This window comes from Brienomyrus brachyistius, chromosome 24, assembly GCF_023856365.1.
Source record: "Brienomyrus brachyistius isolate T26 chromosome 24, BBRACH_0.4, whole genome shotgun sequence".
NCBI lineage: Eukaryota > Metazoa > Chordata > Actinopteri > Osteoglossiformes > Mormyridae > Brienomyrus > Brienomyrus brachyistius.
In genome coordinates this window covers 6398964-6420612 of record NC_064556.1, presented here as the reverse complement: position 1 = coordinate 6420612, position 21649 = coordinate 6398964, and positions in this window count along the sequence as shown.

Genomic DNA, 21649 nt, shown 5'->3' with positions numbered 1-21649 from the left:
CTGCTCCCCCTATTGGTTAAATGTGGAAAGTGCCATACAGAAGCTAATAAAAATCTATCCATCTATTCTTCGGAAAAGGGTCGAGTAGAGCAGCCCTTCTCAGTCCTGCATAAACAAGCAAATCAGTCAGGTTACTGCAACATTTTTTTTGTGATGAATTTACTTGCCATGGTATACGATTCGTCAGGGTATACAATTCGATATTCCAGATGTTGGCCATGTGTTTTTGAACGCTTACTATATCCGCTAAACCCAGTACAAAGACCGACCGACAGTATGGTATTAAAAAACAGATAAAAAACGTGCAATTGGGAAGGGAAAACTAATAGCAGTTACACACGGGAAGTACAGGTGAATGTAATATTAGGGTGGTTCAGGAGTAACTATTAAGGATGCGGAGAGGTCGGGGACGAACATCTGTTCTTAAATGTGAGAGTCAGGGTTCTGGATGCTCCAGGGGTGAGTGATCTATTTCATGCATTTTTGGGGGACTTAATCCTTAAGGTCTTCTGTCCCGACCTTAGTGCTGTTTGTGCGGCCTTCCTGCAGGAGCTGGCGAATGCGGAACGGCGTGAAACATATTAAATCACAATTCATAACGTTTAAATCATATTCAGACTTTCTATGGGGCCACCGGCACTGGTAACCATCATGATCAGCAAAGCACTGAATAAACGTCAAGTCTGAGGGAGGATAAAGAGTGGAAGAAAGAAGTGCTTTAAATCGCCCAAACGCACAGACTTTTCGCGGTGCAAAGCGTGCCGTTTGCCCTCCTTTTGGATACACACTCGCCTGGCGCTTGTGATACACACGCCGTGTGCTGCATGTGTGCAAGTTCAGGGCTGCCAGCTCTCACGCGTCCGGCGTGGCACAATCAACTCACAATCAAGAAATCTTACGGCCGATCTATATTATTCCATTACAAACCTAAAATTGGCTACATCAAAGGCGCAATTTGCAAACCCTTACAAACTATTTACAAGGTAATAAAATGTCTGCATGTGTGTGCAGGCTTGTCGCGAACTGAAAATCTCACTCCAGCAAGCTGGTAAATGTTATTGCCCACATGCAGAAAAATGAAAATAAATGATTTCAAATAACGATCTCACAAGCATTACTTATTTTTTCAGTCTACAAAAAAAGCTTAGTTACGTGTAATTAATTTAACTGAATGATAAAAGTAAGAGGTCGCGCGTTGCAATCGAAGCACAACTTCGGTCACATTTTTAACCTCAGCGGTATATCATTGTTTAAAGGAAGATCAGATTATCTCACTGAGATGGGATCGATGATCTTGTTTTGATAAAAAAAAAAAAAATCCAGATTTTGCCAACCGCCACTTTTGATCTCGGTAATTCTCATCACAGGCGCCTTCTTTTGGGACACATAAAATATTTGCAAGCACAGCATTTTTAAATATAAAATTTCGATAACGGCATTATAAAATACGCACAAACCCAGCTTCCGTAGGTGAACGAAGAAAAGCGTAAATAAGAAAAGAAAATGCTGGTGTAAATCTTTTAACTGTACCATGCATAGATTTCATATTGATCACATTTGTCTGTTTTCATTGCCTGTACTGCTTTCCTACACTGCGCGTAAAAGTTAACATTCTACAGCACAGCATGAATTATGCATCAAAAATGAAAATGATTTTAAACGATAAATCGATGAAAGATTCGGGGGAAAACACCAAAAAAGAGGTCATTTGTGGTCACGTAACATTATGCAATCGGGTAAATTGTTATAACGCAGGAAACAAAGTAGGGTCGTATCAGTCTGATCTGTCACATGAGCTGTCTGAAGAAACCCTGCTTGTCAGCTAAAAGAAATGCGACAGAGTGCAACAGATTCGAATCCCTGCTTGTCCATTTGCTCCGGATTCGGTTGCACTCACATTTACGTACTGCAGTCAGTTGCTGAATTTTGGCTGAATTTGTAAATATTCACAATTTTTCCAGTTTAAAACGAATGCACACTTGTAGATCAGTCAAAATCTCTTACCCATGTAAACGCAATGGCATAACCATACACAACGTTTTACCATAGCAGAACTTAGATACTGAGGTTAATATATTTTATTTTGCCATTGGAAATAAAACGTCTTTCTACTATTTTAAACGAATCAATGTGTCTTACGTGTGTATGTGTATTTAAATTTACAGCGACATTAAGTTATATCGATATTTGAACACTAGAGGGCAACGGTGCACCTATTTCGAAAGAAGATTCGTTATTTTCAGTTTCTCAGTAAATTGTCCATTGATTTTTGCTGCATACCACAAATAGTTATCTTCAGTAGAAACATATGCAAAAAGTTATTAAAGTTTTTCTTTTACAAGTAAATGTAGCCGCAGAAACTGTTGAAATAAGTCTTTGGTTTTCAGACCGAAGATAATCGACCACTGAAACCGGGTTCTTGATTGTCAAAGAATAAAAGAAAATCGTTCGACTATACTAATTTTATCCGCAACGACGTGTGTCTCTTGTCTTTCAACATATTTGATAACCTGTGTTTTGCAGGAAACCCCTTTTTGGTACAGAGTCGCCGTATGTTTAGCTGGCAAGAAACAGCTTATAATAAGCAGGGAGGTGTTAGAATCAGCATTTAATTGGCACCCCACTCCCCCGCCCTTTCTATGCAATTAACTTATCATCTTTTGATGGCAAACTTGACGTGTTCTCTGCTTTTCTTAAAATCTCATAAGGCTGCACCCCAGCTGAAAACTGGATCACTTTAAACGGACTTAGAGCACATGGTTATCACGCCCTGTGTGTGTATTTGCCAGTGAAACGTCGCGACGCCTCTGCATCCGCAGCTGTCATTACACACCGGAGCCTGACCGTCCAATAGCCGAAAAACAAACACATAGCGCAACGACGCACGACCACTGCTCTCCAAAGAAAGGCGCAAATCCCACGTACGGATGTGGGACAAATTAATTGGTGAGGTGACGAGATATTTAAGGTGTTTACTATAAGATGTTGTGACTTTCCACGTCTGCCCAGACTCTCAGAGAACAGACTGGAAATAAAGAAGTACACTTTGCTTGGGATACTTATTTTTACCGTCTTATTTCCCCTACTAGTGTTTTCCCCCCCATATTTCCGCTTGCTTGTTTCCATTACTTTTTAGTTATTAAGTGTTTAATGTCTCCTTGAGCCACTGGGTTTCCTTCCAGTCCTGTTAGGCTTTCCATTCCATAGTCTCTCACATCAGCTGCACAGTACTGACAGGTTTCTCCACACTGACATAAAACTAAATAAGTTCAGATGCAAGAAAAATCCTTTAACACCCACACACACGAGAAGCAGCAGCGGCTGAAGATATAATTCAATCAACTACATCGTATAGTTTCTATGTTTAGCAAAAGCATCCAATGCCCTGTCAAACTGTGTTTATTCTTGGCTGACATAATCAATCATCATATTTAATAATCACATTTGACCAGCGAGATATTATAACACTTTTCCAATTATTGTGATATTTTTGTATTAGGCCTACTTTTTTGTAATGCCTTTATATTTATAATGTTTTTTTATGTGTTGAAAGTCGCCAGGGAAGCGATTCCTACAAAGGGCCAAATGACTAGTGACACCGGAATGTCACGATCCACAGTCGTGGAACTTTTGGAATATTTTAACTGGAATGCGGTGCCTTGTATCCCGACTGCATGTGTAAAGTAGATTTATAGCAAACGGCAGCGGGACCCAACGCACTCCGACACGTTACCTCCCCCCGAGCCCCTGGCGTTCGAGCGCCGCGCTGAAATCAAGCGAGAATTAATGAAATTTTAGACGCTCGCTTCTTTTCAAACGATCCACTTGAATATGGATCAAGCTGAAGTTTTGTTGTCTCCTTCCCTTTCAAGGGCTGCGTTCCTCCCGCTCCGTGGCTTTTGTATCCTCAAGACACCTGTGGATGAGACGCGCAGCTGCCTTTGATCCTCCGACGCGACCGGCGAGGCGGAGCCCGGCTCTCGCACCCCCACCTCCTTCTACGCGGATCTCCTGCCACATTCACGGTTTTTAAGTGGAAACCGCGGAATGAGTATAGGCTACACGTTCAACCCAATTACGGGATAAAAGTTGAGAGAAAGAGGCGGGCAAAAACGAAGCACTAAAACTAATCCGAAATCATTTTCTGGATGAGATGATAGCAATTTTGAAAGTGTTATTCAAACAATCCAGAAGATTCTCCCGGGCTGAGTCTTATTTAAATGCACACTGGGCGGAACGGCAGTAATGTGTGTGTTGATGAATAAGCACCTTACAGGAGAGGACTTAGATAAGGATACTAACAAATACATCTCAGGATGCCACCCGCATCTCTTGTTTGTTCATGGCTTATAGGCCTGAGCTTTGTAACATCCCAGATGACAGCTGTGATACACGCTGGAAAGGCATAGGTGCAGCAGGAAAAGCCAAGTCCGTTGCCATTATTGCGCACCGCACGTCTATATTTAATGGGCTTCGATTTACTAAAGCATCACGTGCAAACTGGCCTGTTACGTAACGATCTACAGTGATTAAGTTAATTGAGGTAGTTAACTTTTTCCCCAATTATTATTTTAGCAATTGCAATGTCCTAATTATTCATCGGCTTCAGCTTTGATGATTTAAATCTGAATAAAGCGTTTTCCTAAAGGCGCTATATTACTGCGGTATATCTATACGTCGCCCCTAAATTCCGTTTCCGCAGCTCCGCGGAGCGCCTGCAGTCGGAGGTGTTTCATCCACGGGGCTGCAACTGCGTGCCCACAGCACAGCAATATAACTGCCGTTCGTCTGCTGCTATCCTAGGAGGGAAGGACCAAATTAATTTAGCTGACTGCTGCAGTTAAGTTAACGCGTCAGGCATCTGAGATATGCCCGTTAACCGAACCGGGAATGCTTTACTCCACCCAGCTACCTGCTGACACACAGTGATTCATTGGCAGGGCTGAACACCGGCAGAATGTCCCCCGCTCTCCAGTTCTCAGTGTTTCTGACTTATTAGGATGTTTCTGGGTACAGCAGGTGTAGGAAGGATAAACTCGGGCAGAAATGTAGGGATCGTTTTTATAATTTTTGTAAATGTTGGAATAGCGTTTAACTGTCAAATGCAGAGCTTTGCACACGCACGCCAACTTACGAGGCATCTCGCTTATTGTTTTTTAAATTGCAAAATGCAGTTACGTAACTGGTCAAATTTTAGACGAGTCATATTTTTTGGTAACACATTGCGGTTTTTTTTTTTTTTTGTTTTTTTTTTTTTTTTTACTTGTTATCGCTGAGCTCAGTGATATGGGATGCAAGCGAAACCGGGTGTGTACCTATGGGGGGGGGGTCACTGATAAATCTGACAATAGATGCGGGTATCAGTAATCAAACTGGGTGGAGTAAGGTGGATTTTCCTTAACCCTCTCTCAGCGTGTTCTGCTGCAGCCCCCCTCTAGTGTGGCGGGATGTAAACATGAAGCCCCCCCCCCCATTATGCTAGTGAAGGATGCACATGTCCATGGGGGCGTGGGTGGCGTGTCACTTTGGGGGTGCGGATGCTATAACTGTGACCAGAAGATTGCAGGTTCAAATCCTGGAACTGGCAGAATCACTTCACTGCTAGACCTCTGAGCAAGACCCTTATCTCCCAGTTGCTCCAGTGATTATTTGACCCTGCTTCCTTAATAAAAGGAATATTATTTTAGATACAATTTTTTGCCATTGCGCACACAAGGACGCTGGGCTGAAAGCACCTTCAATTTGTGTGTTCCCTGGGATTTGAACCCACAACCTTCACGCCATTAGCACAGGGCTCTAGTTACTGAGTTGCAGGAGATGATACCACCTTTGCCATTGAGCACACAGGGACACTGGGCTGAAAGCACCTTCAATTTATGTGTGTTCCCTGGGATTTGAACCCACAACCTTCACACCATTAGCACAGGGCTCTAGTTACTGAGTTGCAGGAGATGATACCACCTTTGCCATTGAGCACACAGGGTCACTGGGCTGAACGCACCTTCAATCGTAACTGAACCTACATGGCATGACCCAGTGACTTGGTTCTGAGCTGTTTCCTCAATTCCGTCCCATGATTTTCATCAGCTGGTTACCACATTTATTCATGCCTGACCTACATCTCCGACTTATTTTATGCACTTACTGCCCTCTTCTCCATTGGTGGGTGTAGACGTGCTCTTTGCAGTTACCTGGAAGCCAAAAAATACTTCCAAGGAATTCGCTAATGACAAGTTGCTCAAAGAAGGGTGAAGTATCTCTGAGATATTTCTGACGTCATTGTGCAATTATATGTTTGACACATCATTTTGAAGAACATCTTGTGCAGGATGTCATAGAAAGCTTAGTGAAAAAGAAGACGATTTGTAACAACAGTAGTATAGAAAGCATTATTACCTTCATAACAGCACAGAAGGCAAGTGAGTCAGATATGTTATGTAGTTACCCAGTAGTTTTGGAAAAATAAAAGCATACAAAGCCCACTTTGATTACCTTGGGTGTAATCTCTGTCTTTAAATCATTTTATTAACTGCTGTAGTTAGAAATGTTGCATGACAGTTATAAGGTTGTAAATTACATTTTTTGTTAAGGGACGAAACCTCTGCGGGTTATAGGATGAAGCATATGTGTCGACGTGGTTTAAATGTGGCTGAAGTCTGGAAATTTCTAAGTAGATTTTATTGGCAGGGTTCACCGTGCAAGGGCACCACCGTGCAAGGTCTGCTTCTCAGAAAGTGCTGGAAATAGAAATGATTTGGAGCTCATGAGGTTGTCAGAAAGCTTTGGGCACCTCGTGGACAGAGTAGCGGTGAATTGGCAGACGCTGCAGAGTTTTGGCTGAACAACCTGAAGCTGCTGTTTCCTTGGTGGCCAGAGAAATTTTATGACACAAGCTGCAAGGAACCGGTCCTTCCCTTGTGCCATGCCTGGGTCTCAGGTGAGAAAATGGTTCATACTAATTATGTGTCAGGGCGCATTGCTGGTGCATAAATCTCAGCTCATAAATAACAAATCAGCCCGAGACTAGGACTAGTTTATGTAACCTGATCTTAACTGTTTCCTGAATGCTGGGTGGCTCAAGCTGTGTAACACATGACCTAAGCATCTTATTTTACCATGTACTGTGTATCATGATTGATATTTGCTGGAAGGTCTCAGGTAAGTCAGACAGTGGGTCATGCAGATCTAGAATCGTAGTTGCTGCAAACCCAGAAAAGACATGCTTGAAGATCTGCAGCTTCACCAGCTAGGAATATGAGTCATATTGTGCTGTTTTTCTCAGTAGTAAATTGTATAACGTAAAAATGACAATAAAATTATCGACATATCGAAATAAATGTCATGAGACGGCTATGAAAGTGATTCTTATTGGTGGGGGGGTTTGTTAGCTGAGCTCTGGCAATCAGCACCCTGATTTGTGAATCTTCAAAACAGCATGGGGGGGGGGGCTGAAAAGGGGCCAATGAATAGGTGCCTGATTTGCAGGTGTGTCCCCCCTGCAATCTATGGCACAAAAATCATGACATCATATGCAGAAACACAGCAATGAAAAATGATTGGTTCAGAGAGATAACCAATCAGATTGTAGCGGAGGTGGGTCCAAGCAAATAGAGGAGGCGGGACCAAGACATCTGATTGGTTGGTACTGCCTCCTCTAGTTGCTTGGACCCACCCATTTAGCAACCATCCCACTGGGTTGGTCACCTTTACCATTACTTGGCAGGGCCTCCAGGGGCGAAGCTTGCGTAGGGCATCACATGGACACTTGGGTAGTTACTGAACACTACAAAATTCGGCATCGAAACCTATGTGATCCAGTTTCGAGAAAGAAAAAAAAACTGCACGTTGAACGCTTCCCAAAGCGGGAATTTATGGCAGGGCTGTCATTCAGAAAGGCTTATATCCAAGGACAACACCCAAAGAGGCATAACCTGCTGTATGGGGCAAGAAGCCCTAAGCCCAGAGCAATCGAATCATAGTCACATGGTCTGATGAGTCATCTTTCATCCATTTTCCCAAAATCAAGACAGGTTTATGTTTGGAGAAATCCCATGAATGCCTTCATCCCACGATTTCTCTCGGTGTGACCAGCTATCTCATGGGAATCCTCAGCTCCAAATAATTGCTCAACACGGTCAGATGATGGCCAAGGAAGACGAAGCCATTTTACAGGGCCAGGTGCACCCCGTAATTAAATAGTTCTCGATGTTCCCATATTCCGTACACAACGCTAAACAAACTCAGGAGTGGTTTCCTGCATGTGAGTGTGATGCCGAACACTTTCCATGGCCTTCAAATCATGTATAAACATCGTTTAACATTTATGGCCAAGTCCTGGAGCTCAGAGTGTGAAGCAGACATCTTCTTCTTCCATCCATCAAAGACCTGGAGGCTTTCCTTCCTGACGGATGGTCCCAAATCGCACCGCACGCAGTTTCCTTACATGCACGTTCAAGAAGGACTTCAGCTGTTTTTAATGCCAATGGGTGACTCCGTTCCTTACGAGGCCGTTGATTCGAATGCAGCATTTGGCTCACTGGGCTAAGCCTTGTAAGAACATAAGAACATAAGAAATTTACAAATGAGAGGAGGCCATTCGGCCCATCAAGCTCGTTTGGGGTGAACTTAACTAATAACTCCGAGTTGTTAAAATCTTATCTAGCTCTGATTTAAAGAAACCCAGGGTTTTATCTTGTGCTACACTAGCAGGAAGACTATTCCATACTCTAACTACACGCTGTGTAAAGAAGTGCTTCCTCAGATTAAAATGTTCTCCTGCTAATTTGCCGGCAATTGCAAAGTTCCCAGGTCAAGGCTGGCCTTGGTAGAATAGTTGCATGTCTGTAGGCCCTTGAACAGGGCCCTTAACCCCCCAGCTCCATGGACACCACTGCAGGTGGCTGCCCTTCACTGCCAAGCTCGCTCTCGCCAACACGTGTGTCATGGAGAGCATGATGGGGGGTCGGCAAGTGTCATCATCGTTGTGTGTTTCTGTTTTACACAGAAGTGTACACACATGTGACCCAGGCGGAGACTCGAACCCGGGTCCCAGAGGTGTGAGGCAACAGTGCTAACCACTGCACCAGCATGTCGCCCCCCTATTAATAACTCATCTTTAATAATTATTACTGATTTCTCACCAACTACGTTCTTTGGATTCTGTGCACCGAGCATAAAAAATGTATTATTACATAGGTTTTGAGGTGGGGGGTGTGGCCTAATTGAGTGGTAATACAGTAGGGTGACAGAGTGGGTTAATATGCTGATTGCTAAGTGCTACACCAAGGTTAAACAGGGTCTCCTCCATGTGTTGAAAGGAGTTAGCATCCTGCAGTCCTCTGTTGCTGTGTTGCTTCCTAAATCCGTCCTTTCCCCAGTTTTGGCAGCCATACCTTCCCCGTGGCCTGGCTGTAAGTTATTCACTGGAAATCTGACTCCATATCCTGCTCACCTACGGAGATTCCCCTCGGTAACCCGGAGTACAGCTTTGTGCTATTCTCTCTCCAGAGCGGAAGCCGGTTCCCCAGTAGATGCTCCGGGCTGCGCCTGGGACAATGAGTAGATTAGGTGTGATTCACCGCGCTGCGCGTGTGTCATCGCGGGGCTGGCCGGTACCCTGTGGTGATCACACGTCCCACGACACAGACCCGCCCCCCTGTGTAATTGCGGGGGTTTCTTCGCACTCCGAGTCGCATCCAGATTTTTTTTTTTTTGGATTTTCCCTTGTGTTCTTTCCAATGCCCAGAAAAAGTCAGGCGGGGACGGGGGCGGGGCTGCCTGCTCCTAATCAAACCCAGCATGGGACGAGTCGGAACACGTATGAAGTGCAAAAAAAAAAAAAAAAACACGCCGCTTCTCACAGCATTTTTATGCATCTGCGCACGACAGACGATGTCTTTTAAAACGTTGCCAAGTTAGACTCAGATTCTCCCATGTAATCGCTCCTGCTGGAAAGGAAACGCCACGTTCTGTGGGACTGCGCCTGGGCACATCTGAGTACGCTGGATGGAATTCTCCAGAAAGGCATTTATACACACGGGGCTAAAAATAACCCGGGGGGGGGGGGGGTGGAGTTCATTGCGGTTTATTAAAGCTGTTCATACTAACTAAGACCTGCGCACACGTTCTCAGTCTATGTCAGCATCGAAGTTTAAAAAGTTGCAATTCTTTAAAGTTTGGCTGACTTCACTAACAAATATTGGCTGACTTAACCAACAAACATTTTTAATTATAAAAAGAACGAAATCAAATTAATTACATGATAATTTCATAATATTTAACTGTAATCTTTTAGTAATTGTACACCACGTTCTGTGTATTATCTTGGTCATGTTGTGAAGATCAATTTTGATGATTACCTTTTTCTGACAAAGAGGGCCCTGTTTGATTAAATAAGATGTAACAGCACGGGGGAAATGATCGGCAAGATTGCATGTTAATGAAGAAAGAAGAAATTAATGCAACAGACAACGATAAAAAACAATTTCATATAATTATGTAAGTGTATTTAATGTCCCTAACACATCACTGTTTCATTCACCTATTAAACTATTATTTCAGTCTTCTGATCTTCTGGATGTATCTAAAATGACACTGAAGTCACAATTTAAATCAATAAAACAATGTTAATATAGTTATTTCAGTATATTCTCTTATTGGTATATATCTTATTGCTAAATGCGCTCTATGTTACACTGCCAAGGTGTGCTCCGTTGCAGTAGAGCCTGATGTGGCACCTGTGTTCAGAAGGTCACTGGTTCTAATCCCTGCGTCAGCAGAATGATTTCACCGTTGGGCCCTTGACCCACAATTGTTCCAGGGCCTGGCTGACCTTGCGTTCCCTAAAATGCACGATACTTTGGACGAAAGTGTCTGCTTAACAAATAAAGCATATTAGGGGAAAGAAATCACAGGCATATTTTTGATGACATCAACCTTTAGGAAAATCATTGTTCGCGATAAGCTTTTTGTACCAGACTCTGATCTCTCTCTAACGAAGGCGGCGTCTTCATTATGAAGTGAGACAGGCACAGTTGGATACTCAGCGACACATAATGCCTCGTTTTTCCCCCGTGAGGCGGGGGATCGGTGAAGGAGTTTGGCGTCATTCAGTCTCTTCACAAAAACGGGGCTCCTTCAGAATTGATCGGCATAAAGAAAATGCCAATTTGATCAAGCCCGAGACAAATTTATGCTCTAATCCCATACAAATGCTAATTGAGTCTCACGCTGACAACCTTGTCAGTTAAAGTCACTTTCGAAAAAGAGCATCGACTACCCTGTTATGATGGATATAATTGGGTCTATTTTTCATTTTACATTGTGACTTACACATGGCCTTACTTGAACAGTCACTGTGGGAATGCTTGTAATTCTCTTCCGTAACATTTCCACAGCTGTCTTGCCTCTGATTGCTATGCCCTGGGGTCATAACAGACCACAGGACCCTGTAGGTACCTCTCTCTAAATGTCTAATGTGAAACATTATTGTTTTCTCTCTCTCTCTCTCTCTCCCTCTCTCTCTCTCCACCAAAATGCCGGGTCCCACTGGAGCTGATTTTCCCCCACAGCTTGATCTGGAGATATTCCAGGAGGTTGACTCAGTCAGCTGAGAATGACCCCAGCTAAAGCCACAGGACGCTGGAAAGCCCCACCGAAGCCAATAACTCACACCCACCCAACGCCACCACCCATCCTGGCCCAAACCCAGACTGGATGCGGATTTTGGGAGCGCCAGTGCAACTTCTTGTGAAATTACCAAAATATCCAATGAACTCCACACCCATGCAAAATATTTGAAAATACATGAAATTGTGTTTAATTGTTTTTACAGCTGTTGTAAATATTTTTACTGTGCTGTGTATATTTTCACCACAGTCTTACTTTATTGGTACCTTTTACGTTATCGGTCTTCCTGTCTCACAGCCAGCCACGTCTGGGACCGAATCTTTCTCAGGGGGAAGGGTAGCATTTTTTCATGAATATTTTGTTCAAAGCATAAATTAGCACACCCGGTAAATCAGAATTCCAGGTGAAATGTATTAGTTTTTCATCACATTTGAAAGGAACATATATTGATATATATCATCTGGCTCAGGCTTGTGGATCAATGGTTTGTTGTGGGTTTGAACCCAGTCTGTGGGTGTGGGTTTAAATCCCGCCTGTGGGTATGGGTTTAAATCCCGTGTGTGGGTGTGGGTTTAAATCCCGCCTGTGGGTGTGGGTCTGAATTTGAATCCTGTGGGTATGGGTTTGAATCTGCCTTTATGTGAGAAGTGTTTTTCTGTGGCTTTGGTGTCCTCTTGCTGTCGCAAAAATGACGGTTATATGAATTTGTCCCTAAATTGCCCTGTGATGAACTGGCATCCCATAGAAGGTACGCCCTGTGATTCTGAAAACATGCTTTCAGCTTGCTGCAAGTGCGTACTGGAAAAGTGTTTATGGAAGATAGATGGATGGATGGATGGATGGATGGATGGATGGATGGATGGATGGGGGTTAAATGATGTATCATGAGCTGGAATTCTAGGGCTGCCAGCATTGATCGGTGACTCAGCAAAAGTCCATTCCAGCTGCTCTTTCCCACCTCATCTCTTATTCCTTTACTGACTCCAAGTTTAAGCCAATGGGAGCCGTTAAAGCCAGTGGAACTGGGTCACTGAGTAACCATGAGGTGATTGACAGCCCTCAGTAGCTCCGCCCACCTGTGCCTTGCCAGGCCTCGCGGCCCGCTGCAGTCACCAGGGTAATTTTGTTATTGACATTCGACGGAATGGTGTTAAAAAACTTAGTCGCCACTCTGATATTCTATCCCCCCCCCCTTCTCTCTCTGGCTCTGTCTCTCTCGCACACACACTGGTTTTGCACACCCGCCCCCTTCGTATGAGTAATGAAGACACAGGCGTACACCGGCAGGCTACAGGCTGGCTCCGCTTCGCTGTCCTAATAACCAGCCTCTGGCATGTAGTTTTATGTGCGGTCCCAGGCTGGGAAAATGCCTGTAAAGTAATATGACGAAAGAAAGGCAGCGAGAGGTTTTCCCAGGCGTGCGGGTGAACTGCCACCACTAAGCTGTAGCTTAGCGTGTGAATGTTGCTGCGTGACGGAGCTCCTGTCGTCGCGTCCCGGGCGTGCCCGGCCTACTGCCCAGCGGAACCCTATACTGGGTCTGTGGGTATTACATCTCTATACAGCAGGGTGACCAGGTGACCCATGCCATCCCAGACACTTGGAGCTAGGACAGGATTTCAGTTAAAAGGACCTGGATTTCATTAAAGCACCGAGTTCTTGCTGCGTGCCGATTGGTCAGTCTCCTGTAATCATGCATGTGTCACTAATGTTAATGTGAAACAGCTGGATGAGTCTTTCAATCAAGGAAACAAACCAATCGAAGCACAAGAAGAACAGAACTATTCAGCCAATCACAGGAACCTTTGGGTTTTAAGGTAGTTTGTAAAACCTGAAGTAGCTCAAGGTGTCCAGGATGACGTGGATTATCCCGTCACCATACTGTACAGCAGGCTGCCCAGTGTTTAAGGTCATGTGACCAAAATGTCACCATTTGAGTGGGCGATTCTCAGGAGGGCATTGTTCTTGTGCCTTTGAACTTTTCATCCATCATAATGAAAATCAGAATCACCTTTGATTCGCCATGTACAGCCTGAGTTCAAGGAATTTTGTTTTCCTGTCATTGGTCCGCAGCCTCGTGTAAAGACCCTTGGAGAGTGACTGAGGGGACGATACAAGAAGTTATTTGTTCCTAGGTGCAGGTGAACAAATGAGCAAAGGTGAGCTGTGACTGAGACTCTCCCCATTCGGCATGACTGAGACTCTCCCCATTCGGCACGACTGAGACTCTCCCCATTCGGCATGACTGAGACTCACCCCATTCGGCATGACTGAGACTCTCCCCATTCGGCATGACTGAGACTCTCCCCATTCGGCATGACTGAGACTCTCCCCATTCGGCACGATGGCTAAGAGCCCTGCATAAACGCCACCGCAGAAGTCTGTTCTGGGAAAGGAGTTGTGAGAGTTGGCTGCGAAAGGCCCCGTTACAAGTGTGTCGCAAACTATTTTTAATGAAGCCATTGTGTTGAGTCAGACTTTGAATTAAAGGCTTTGACTCGGTTGCCATGGCGATCTTTCTCCCCAGTATGGCATGCGAGTTAATTCCTATCTGTTGCTGCGAATGAAATAGTGTTTCTCCTGGTATTACATATAATTTGATTTGTATTGGTGCACATCAGTCAATCCAACCACCATAACCACTGGAATGGAGCCTGTCCCAGAATGCACTGGGGTACACCCTGGCTGAGATGCCACACTGCAGCGATGCCAGTTTCCCTTGCAGACTGCAGCAGGAAACCTACACAGACGCAGAGGGGAAATGCAAACCTGGCGCCCCGGAGATATGAAGACACACTGGGCATTATTATCTATAATGGCGCGGTGTGCAATAGCTTCTCCGCTAACATGCCGCGGACACACCAACAATAACGCCCCTTCTGGCGGCGATTCAGACTGGGTTTTGCAGGGGCGTAATGTCATAGGTGTTGGATTTCATCCCCCGGGACGTCTGACAGGCCGGCGGTGGGGGGAGGGGGTTTTACTCAGCGGGATGACACATATTCCCACCCCCAAATCGACATGCTCAGCTGTGTGCGACGAGGATTGCTTCACGCTGGTACTTTTGTACTGACTGCATAGCTGTGGTGTGCTTCACAGACTGGGCTGGGGGATTACCAGTGGTGGGGAGGGGTAGGAGATACGGATTGTCCTGTATATTATAACTCCCCCACTCCCCCACCCCTCCGCACTTTTCCAGAACAATTTTGCTGGCTGTTGAGGTCCAAATCCATCCTTAGCCATCATAAGGCCAATGAGTCATCGACTGACCCCTGCTGGTGTTCAGAACTGGGGGTGACATTACAGACACACACACACACACACACACACACACACACACACACACACCCTTCGCCATCTTCTACATGCTCCGCTTTTGTATGCTGCCTGATCACATTTCACCATTGCGGCAGGAATGTCCTCGATAATGCTACATAGCATTAGCCACACGCCAATAGTCCTTCTTTCCGTCGGGTCAGTTCAGGTCCCGTTTTGAGTCCGGGGGATTCCGCTCTCCGAGTGCGGCAGCGCTGGCCCACTTTGGGAAGGCCAGCAGCCGAGGGCGGTCCGGAAGCCGGACCTGTGTATCAGCCTCACTGGCACTGAGGGAATGTTCACTACAGGCCATTTTCACAGCCACCCCCCCTTTCCAAAGTGGCTTAGGGGGCCCCCATCCACGTAAGAATTTAGGAGCGTGTTATTGTAATCACAGTCACTCTGCTCAGTTTGCCTGGTGGCTGTGGCAGTGGGGGTAGGAGAGTAGGTATATCAGGGTTAGGTTAGGCTTAGCCTTAGGGTTAGGCTTAGGCTTAGGGTTAGGTTTAGGGTTAGGATTAGGCTTAGGTTTAGGCTTAGGGTTAGGCTTAGGTTTAGGCTTAGGGTTAGGCTTTGGCTTAGGTTTAGGGTTAGGCTTTGGTTTAGGGTTAGAGTTAGGTTTAGGCTTAGGGTTAGTTTCTGTGGTTGTGGTTGATGTGGCGGTGGGGGGGGGGGGGGGCTAGATATATTAAAATAAAATTTTATTAAAAGCATTTTAATAAAAACAAAACTTGCAACACCTCCCCTCAAATGTGTTAGTACCTCTGTGTCAGAATGCAAAATTTCACATAATTAATGTGTGGGATTAATTAACGTTGGCAGTAGAAAGCAGGGCCCATCGTTGCGCGTAACGACGCGTCCCTCTTTTGGTGCGATGGCGGGGAGCGCTCGGCATGACCCGGCTGCTGATTTAATAAACTCTACCGCTCCCGGCTAATAGGCTAGCAGCTGCAAGCTGGTTAACATCATCCCCTTCATCCCAGTCTCAGCTCGATCCCAAAGCAACAATCACGGGCGGAACACTATCGCTCGGAATTATTTTCTCATCTCCGAGTTAATCGTTGAGGGAATTAGCTCGATCTTACTACTGAACCCATGAAGAGAGAAAGAGCAGAAATGAAAGATTAATTTTTCTTTGTTAAACCAAATCCCGATTCCCTTGCATTGCATGGTAAAACTCCCGTTACATTAAAGCGTTGAAACTAATGTAAAGTTTGGATCTGTGACTTTAGCCACAGGTGTTGACACACTTGAGATTTTCAGTGTTTTACATCATCTCGCAGAACCCAGGACAGGTTTGACAAGTCTGCTCTGCCAGAGGCAATGCTATTGTTTTTTATATTTTTTGTTATAGGAAAAATATGAAGGCACCGTCTGTCATTACAGGAACGGCACACTGGAGCTTGTGCGTTTTGGCCGTCATTATTAGTTCTGACCCAGATTCCCTGCGAATCTGGTGGTGGTGGTGGTGGGGAGGGGGGGGGGGGGGACTTGGTTGGAGACAGACACAGTACAGGACCTGGGCCTATCATGCAGAATCAGCCTGGTTAGTGTGTGACAATGTCAGTGTAATTGTGAAGGCAAGGACGGTACAAACTGCAAGGGAGAAACTGCAAGCCTGCTTCCCACTGAACAATAACTTTGGAAATGTGCTCAAATGTACGGCGAGTACTTTATGGGTTTATGTAAAAGAAAGTTTGGCCTTCGCTCCTATTTAAACGGGTCTAGCAGCAGAATGACTTTGGCGGCTAATGCAGGCAACCCCTTTTAATTAGTCTGATCACATCATTTAATGAGCATTTCCAGCATTATCAATAAAATATTTAGACTTATATTGGCAAACAAATTGCCTCAGAACTCGAACAAGCTTATTGACAAAGACTCATTCTGCATATGCTTTTTTGTGTGACCTCTTGGCTTGAATATACACAGATATTCAGTATTCATATATTCATTTACGAGCGAGAAACACGTCGCATTTTATCAGCGTCACGGATGCAACATGAAACGCACCTTTGCATGGAATTGCCTCGATCCTTTATCCGAATATGAGGCGTATCTCGCTTGTAGCTTTGGACACGTGTTGCGTTCGGCGCAGTGATTTACGGCAAGACCTAAAGCTTCCTTTTGACAACTCGGGAGCCCGTTGACGTCATTTACGACACATCGCATTAGATCAGCGCGCGGGAAGGCCGTCTTCAGAGCGCCATTGAGACAGAGTCGGCGAAACGACAAAACTCAAAGCGGATTGGGGATGAGGAAGAAAGAGCAGCAACTCCTCAAATGAATAACAGCGGGCAAACTGTGCAGGTTAAGAGAACGCCGTTATTGTAATGATCTGTAAGCTGTTGCCGTTGCATATTTCTGGATCCTTCCGGCACATTCCTACTAGTGTTTTGCGTGTTGCCTTTCATTGTCTTCCGTCTTCATCTCCTTACCCACCCACGCTGCCATTGCGTAACCCTGAGGCCTCTGCGTTCCATTATAATGCTACAGCAAAAGAAAAGATGGGGAGGTAATTGTATCTGAACTGCCCCCCCCCCCCCCACACACACACACACACCTCTCCCCTTGTGTTTTAGACATGGTACTTTCTGTCTAAAGCCTGAGGAGTGACCATGACCAAAGCAATTATGATTATTTTATCCTGAAAAATATCCATCAATCCATCTTCCAAATGTTTATCCCAGTCAGGACTGGGGGGGGGGGAGCGATAGGGGACCTGGAGCCGATCCCAGACACCACAGGAAACGGGGGTAATTGACCTCTCCCCAAAAATATAATGAATAAACTGAAAACTTATTTATTTTCGTTTGCTAAAACGCACCAGCGAGTAGGAAGCCCAGCACGTGGTCATGTGACCTCCCACAACCGCATCTCATTCGCCATATGGTGTTTGATTCACTAGCAGCACAATCCCGGAGCACCTCACCGCGGCTGACGTTGGCAGTGAGGAAGAATACGAGCCCGCCGTGAATGGCCCAAGCTCGCATCGAGCCACATGCTAACCTCTGACACCCTGCCCCCCGCCCCCCAGCACACCCGCTGCACGCAGCCTGCGCCGCGTATAAATAACTGAAGACTGCGTCCTGTTTCTAGCCACCCCTGCCCAGCGACACCGGCCCGCTACTGTGTACACGCCCGCCTTATTTGACAAATAATCTGTAAAACCTCCATAATCCTTAACGCCTCTTACAGACAGCGCAGTCATTGCACTAGAAAACCTCAGTCCTGGCTTCTGAGGTTTAAAAAAGGGGGGGAGAGGAATTGAGAAAAAAAAACATACGCAGAGCTGGCCTGCCAGGGCAGTAGGCCAAGGTAGATGAGGAAACACCATACATAGTCCTAAGGAAGCCGGCAGCCCGGACAGGAAGTTCCTTATATGGGCATAGAAGTTGTTAACTGGCTTGCCCGGCTGATATTTTCCCGCACTGGTTGGCTCTCCGAGCGGGATCACGGGGAGAGCGAGCGCTGTAGGGAGATCGCAGAGGCAGGCAGGCCGCCGCTGATCTTCAGCTCCCGCTCCCGGAGCCCTTAGCCATGTCACAGCTGGGGCCCGTGGCAGCCAATCAAGGCGGAGCTGAGCCACGGTTGCCGGTGGAAACGCCCCTGATGGCTGGCGAAGGCGAGGTCCCCTTCCCTTCGTGGGCTCTGGAAGGTAAAGGAAAAGCGGGGGGGGGGGGGGGGGGGCGTGTGTCCGTGCGTGGGCTTGAATGACAACAACAGGTGTAAACAGAGATACCAAAGCATGTGACTGGTGTGTAAAGGAAAAGGGCATTTTCATTCCTGAATAAATAATATTTCCAAAACTACACTACCCTAATGGCAACGATCAAGGGCGTTGCTAGGGCTACCCTCTCCCAAACAAATGTACACTAATAAGTGTTAAATAGTGTTTTCTCTTTTATATAGAATGTATAGAGTCCATGAATAAATAAGCCATTAGAATCCATCTTCTCCACACCTTTTCCACATTCCCACCGCATGCTCCTGCCCAGCCACCAAGCTGTAGGTCACGGACCATCTGCAGATGATCAGGACGCTGCTTCGGGCCGGTGTTACCTGCCAAGTCGCATGGCGTTCCCTCAAGACGTTCACCTTCATAAGCTTCCGACTTCCTCGGCCACAGGGCCCCTTTTCTCATGTATTCGTCAGCGTAGATGGTCATCGCAGTGATGTTTGTCGTGCTGGATGTTTACTTCCGCCTTTATGAGAAAAGCCTGCCCGGCACTCGCTTGGCGATGCTGTAACCCGCGGTGTGCAACTCGCAGAAGAACTTTTGGATGTCGAGCGTGTGCTCCGTGTTTGATGTGTTTATTGTTTTACTGACAACTGTGGTCCACAACCCAGGTGACAAATGATTTCAGGCACTAGAGCAGTGTGTGGTTTTACTTTTGTTGCCTGGTATCTGTATGTCTGAATTCTTTAATAACACCCCCAAATAAAATAAATACCAGACACCAGCCTTCTTCAAATTTCCTCAAGCTCTTGTTAAATTTCTGAATTCATCACGATCGCCTGGGTAACAGACCGGACAGCGAAAACATTGCTCCCAAAATGCATTTCTATTAAACAGTAAATTCTCTCATAACCATGGTCTATTTGTGTGTTTTTAACGAACAGATGAACCAACATGCTTCCAAACGCTTCTCAGCATCGAGCTTGAGGCCAGTCATTGCAACATAAATCCCAGCTGCGGGCTGTATTAAAGATTTGCACGTACGTAATATGCTAACGGACGTACTTTATTTGTTAGTTTCTTATTTCACAAGATAATAACTTTTGAGCAACAGTAAAAATAAGCTGTCACTTAATTTTCTGGCATGATTTACCAACATTGTACTCTGCTCATAAATGTACACGTGAGAATGATCTAGTTTACCAATCCGTCACTCCCACTGTTATAAGAACAACTCCTATATAACATAAATCTGTTATTCATCATCCTTTAAATTTAGCGTCTCCCAGTTTTGTCTGCTGTTACATGAACATGATAACAAGCCTGTTCACATTCTAATTACACCCACGTGTAGCATGGAAAAAGCCTGCTAAGCGTAATGTCTATAACAATGTATGAACACATCCATAGCACATTATAATGCATTCATGAAGCATTATAAACATGGCTATAAATATTTTTAAAGAGCTATAACACATTATAGCCATGTTTATTATGCAGTATGAATGCTTTATGAAGCTCTCGTCTATAATGCACTATAGATACCTTCATAATGCAGTACAAAGCATCGTTAATTCTTATACCAACAATTGTAATGAATTATGAAGGTATCAATGAAGGAACTTCATTGGCGGTTATGAGGTATTATAATTAACACTATAATGCCTTATGACTGAAGATGCTGAAATGCTTCATTGACTCTTATACTGGCCATTAAAATGCATTATGTAGGCATTATAGTGCATTATAGATGACGGCTTTAAGTGTCACCAAACGCTCCACTGTAAACACTGTATAGGTTGTAGAGAATGAAGCCATTTTACAGTCTCTGCCCTGTTTGCTGAACTGAAGTGTATCTGGAAAATTAAACAATGCCAGCAGCAGAGCTTCATGGAGTAGCAGTGTTTATTCAGGCGTGCCCTTCCAGAAGATTCTTTACTCCTGAGGTCATTGCCCAGTGGCTAGGAGATGCGACCTACAGGACGACATGCACTGTCTTGACTGTTTCTCTTTGAGTGTCTGTAACTAACAACACAAGCCAATAGAGTGAAACACTCACTTCTCTGCGTGCTCGACACCTCCCACCCGCGTCTCCTAAATTTGATATCTCCACAATTCTCCCATTCTGTGGGTGGTTAGGAGGAAAATCAACAGTAAAAAACTGCACCTGTTTTGGAGAGGAACACTCCTTCTGCAGAAACTATGAGAGCCTGAGGCAGGCTGGTTTGACTGGGATCACATACTGGAAATGTCACCAGTGACAGTCGAGATTTCTTGGGCCATAAAAGAAGACGAAACAATTTTACGTTTCATGTTCGGTTCTGAAACTTCTCAGCCTTTATGGGTCCCTTAGCCCTTAACTTGTCTTTCTCTGGGTTGCGTGGAACTTTTAGGGTCATTCTCTGCGCTGATAACGGAGTAGAAACACTCTCAGATATAAAAACCGGAACCAATCAGGAAACGTAGGAAAGTCCTCAGTAATCCACAGAATAACAGACATGCTTTCTTCATATGGTTCCCCGATGAATTTCGTTTCCCCACGAAAGAGTCGCCCAAAACCGCCCCAAAAGCTCACTGGATAACATGGATACACTTCCAGTTTGCTTGAAGAGCTTCCACACTAGCCGAAGACGCACACATAACAGATCGGCACCGAAAGCAGAAAGAGGTCATTTTTAAAGTAGAGGCTGTATAAAAACACCTCGCTCAGGAGCAATTAAGAACAGGGCTGTAAAATATTTGCAGGGAACAGTCTCTAAAGACCACGGACTCTCCAAACCCTTAAAAAAAATTAAATGGTGCTTTGTTTGTTATTTACACAAGTATGAGAACAGGTTCATTGGAAATCTTTACCTTTTCCCGATATTCCATCATCTCTTTAGAGAAACGTCGTCTCGACTGAGAGCTGCCGCAACCTGCTCCACCCTGCCGTGTCCTATTCCTGTGGGCACCAGCAGATGGCGCTGCTGGTCCCCCTGCACCCTCCTTCCCTGCCTGGCCTGTAGTATTAACTGCCCGTACCTGTTC